Source organism: Capsicum annuum, unplaced genomic scaffold (genome assembly GCF_002878395.1).
Source record: "Capsicum annuum cultivar UCD-10X-F1 unplaced genomic scaffold, UCD10Xv1.1 ctg47388, whole genome shotgun sequence".
NCBI classification, from domain to species: domain Eukaryota; kingdom Viridiplantae; phylum Streptophyta; class Magnoliopsida; order Solanales; family Solanaceae; genus Capsicum; species Capsicum annuum.
In genome coordinates this window covers 1-3,920 of record NW_025855026.1, presented here as the reverse complement: position 1 = coordinate 3,920, position 3,920 = coordinate 1, and the positions used below count along the sequence as shown (strand labels likewise).

Here is a 3,920-nt window from a genome sequence, read left to right as displayed (position 1 = left end):
AGGAAATGTAAAATGAAAATCAAAGATAACAATCCATTAAAGGTTGGTGACATCCGTTGCACTTTGGAGGGGTGTCTATCTAAGGCCAATTTAAGAGATCGAGCCTACATCATAATTTATAATAGAGAGGGTCTGCGTTCACGCGGTCCCTACCTAATTCAAGTCCAAAGCATTATAGGTCCATCCAAATTGGTGTTTTGAGTGTGGCCCTGAACTAATTTAGTTTCTCTTCCCTTGAGATAAAATAAGGAAAAATAATAGTAAACATACACCTTAAATTGTTATATTTACATAAATCTTCATCTTTACACAATAATTACAAAAGTCTCAACTAATTATATATAAAATATCGAAATTTTATGTAATTAGGCTCCTAACTATCGGGATTTATTGTTTGCCATATAAAATAAACATAAACATAAACATAGTGTAGTGTACTTATACTATCTAAAAAAATTAGTTTCTACTTATAATCTGACCTTTATAATGATATGGAGATAAAAATTCCAAGATGTTTAGTTATAGAGATTCAAATTTCGCAAGGGGGCTGTGTATAGAACAAGATATACATGATTTTACTCCTAGCTTTCGATAACTTTCTTCTATGATCGAGCTCACACAAGCAGAATTAAAAGACACAATAAAACTTTAGAAGAGAGTTATTCTAAAATCTTGATGCAGAAAATAAATAAGGTTGGAGCTTAGTTGATGTTAAAATGAGCTAAGATAAAAAAAATTAAAAGGCGCAAATATATTTGAATCACTTATAAACTTTTAGTTGACCTCAAGGGTCTTTCAAAATATCCTTTTCTGCATCATAAGATAAAGTAGGAGTAAGATATGCGTAAACATCACTTATTAGATTTAATACGAGACACCACTACTATATTTTTGTCGTTGTAACTTAAAAAATTAAAAATGATAAATATATTATAGTAAAATGATACTGCCCTTTTAAATTTATGTAGTACTTTTTAGATTTTGAGATTCGAATAAATTTCAATATAATTTATTTTTTATAATCTTTAAATATTTTGAATTGTATTTTAGTAAGTATTGTATATTTTACAAACTTCAAATTTTATTTTAAATAATTTGAGAACTCCATCAAAATTTACAATTAAATTTAAACTGTCTTAACTTTCGAAATTCAAAGATTAGGCACACATTATTGCCAAGTGGGAGTATTCTTTTTGAGTACTACTTTTTGGTGGTTGATTCTTCGTCACATTCAATTAAGAATCTACAATTAGGTTCGTTTGTAAGAGTAGATTTCTTGAGCCAACAACGAATTGCTCAGATGATAAGTATCTCTTACTTTCAATCGAAAATTGTGAGTTTGAGTTGTGCAAAAAAGTTGGAAGCTCCTAGGGAGGGGTTAAAAAAAAGTATAGATTTCTTAGTGATTATCACAGCTCTAAGCTCAGTAGCCATAGAAGGCAGGAGGATGATAATTTCCATAACTAAAAATGATTAGACCAATAAGAGTGAGTTGCTCGGATGCATGGTAAACACCTTTAACTTTCGAAGATTATGAGTTCGAGTCATGCATAAAGATTGGAAAACTCCTACAAATTTCTTCGTGATAACTACAACTCTAAGTTCACTATGATGAACAGACTTCATCTATGGCTACAGCGCCATGACCCAAAGGCCATTGAGGCCTAGTCAAATGGCCACGAGTCATTGAATTGACTTAGTTCCTGGTCTTCTTAGAGAAAATCCATCAATTAAATAGCACTCAGTGTCTCTATGTTTTGCTAATGTGGATATAAAGAGATTTTGCTTAGTTGGTATTCCTTTTGTCCTTACGCGTGCTACTTTGTTGAAATGGAAGCTAATTGTTGATGTTACAAGTTTCTATCGGATTATTGAAGAGTTGAGAAATCCCAAAGTTGAGTAAGAGATGACCTTGATAGGGGAGTTTGGAGGTTGAGAATTACAATAGGAAGTTAGTGGGTAGTCAAGGTAGTCGAGTATATTAGTACTAGTCATGTATTTCTATGTCGACTCATTAGCCTCGCTCATTGTATTTTCTTCTTGTTGTTTCCTGTGTGTTGCTACTATCAACCGAGGGTCTATTGGAAACAACCTTTCTACCTTCACATGGTAGAAATAAGGTCTGCATACACCTTTCCCGGACCCCATTTGAGGCATTACACTGGATTTATGTCGTCAGGAAAGAGAAGAAATTTGCTGTTTCCTTGGTAAATGATTGAGTGTGATATCAAGCTGAGCAAAGCTGTTAAGGGATTACAACAGGAAGGAAAAAGGAAACTTAGAGATTGTTTGAGGAACCTTTGTCGTTAATTATCTCTACTTGGTGACCATTGCTGCCAAACACTGTCGATTTTGATGTAAATAAGAATAGGAAGATACTGAAGGAAGTCATGTCGCTGGCGGCGTTACTATGTTTCTCGAGCATGACACTTGAATTTTTCTATTTCCAAACAGAAAGCCAAAAAGATATCGCCATTTTGAGTAATTCTCCCACATCAATGTCTAAGAAAAAAGTGGAGCAAAAGCAGCAGTATTAACAATGGACTGAGCTGACTGGAGAACAACATACCTGGACGAGGTCAATGAGTGATCAATAAGACCCCTTGGCCTAGGTCTTAGGCTTGTGACCTCCATTGCACATTGGAGGGGTGCTTGCCTAAGGTCGGCCCAAGTGGTTGAGCCTACATCATAATTTGTGGTAGAGGGGGTCTGTGATCGTGTTCCCCTGCCCTGTTCGAAGTCCAAAATATTTGATTGTAAGCCGTGCGGCTGATGTCTGGAAAGACGCCAATGACGATAACATGAGTTTCTGCAGTTTCCTTGGTAAATACTTTGAGTGAATGTTATACAAACATTAAGGATTACACAAGGAAAAGGAAGATAAATATCGTTACACGTTTGTGCACAAAGGGAAATTTATATATGACTTCTTGGGCGTTGTATATGTAATGCATATGTTATATAATGTAGTGTATATGTAATTTATCGATATTTTATAAATGATGTATTAACATGGATCGATATTTTATAAATGATGTATGAATATGTATCGATATTGTATAAATAGTATATTAACATGTAGCAATATTGTATAAATGGTGTATTCACACCTACCGATATTGTATAAATGATGTATTAACATGTATATTTGAGGTATAAATAGTTATGTGATGTATATGTAATCTTTTCCATATAAACTCTTTTATTTGTTTTATTGTCGATTTTGTTTCAATTTTTCATTCTTCTTCTTCTTCATCAGTAAGGGTTTGATTTTTTATTTTTTTTTTGAGTTTGTGTTGAAATCTTTGATTTTTTGATATAATGGCACAACATGCAAAGAGTAGTATTTCAGTTAGTGGTAATAAATCGATGGATTTAGTTTTCGATGAATTTCCATCTTTTAGTCTTGACTTAACTCAAGATGAAGTTTTTAACTTGGGTTCTTCTAATATTCAGCCTAAGGAAGGTGTAAGCAGTGAAGGAGCAAGATTGAAGCACTGTAACAATTCGGGAAATATTATGGAAAAAATAAAGCGAAAATATTTGACAAAACTTTCATCCCCAAAACCCCCAAAAATTCAAAAATCAATGAAAAAGACAAAGCCAAATGAAAAAGGTGAATGTAGTAAAATTTCAAGTCCTGTTTCATCTGATTTTGAATCAGAAGAAGAGAAAGTGGAGGAGGTATGTTTCTATTTTTTAACTTTCGTATTTTTCTTGAAAATATGTTCATAGATGTATTTTCTATATACAATTTTAGGTATGTATTTATTTTTTTGTTTCTTTATGATTTGAAATTTTAGTATATATTGTGTTGTTAAGATATGAAATTGTAGCCCCTAATTATATGTATTTGTGATATTTTAGTTTCTTAAGGTTGTTAAGATATGAAATTGTAGCCCCTAATTATATGTATTTTT

At 32.5% G+C, this 3,920-nt stretch overlaps 2 non-coding genes across 2 annotated transcripts; both read left to right on the top strand.

Moving 5' to 3' along the window:
• On the top strand, nt 1-153 carry LOC124892438 (the record flags this gene model as incomplete). Its single annotated transcript, XR_007050243.1, has 1 exon — nt 1-153. It is a non-coding gene; the product is annotated as a U1 spliceosomal RNA (small nuclear RNA).
• Nucleotides 154-2,561: 2,408 nt separating this feature from the next.
• Nucleotides 2,562-2,728, top strand: LOC124892437. Its single transcript, XR_007050242.1, has one exon. It is a non-coding gene; the product is annotated as a U1 spliceosomal RNA (small nuclear RNA).
• Nucleotides 2,729-3,920: the final 1,192 nt, after the last annotated feature.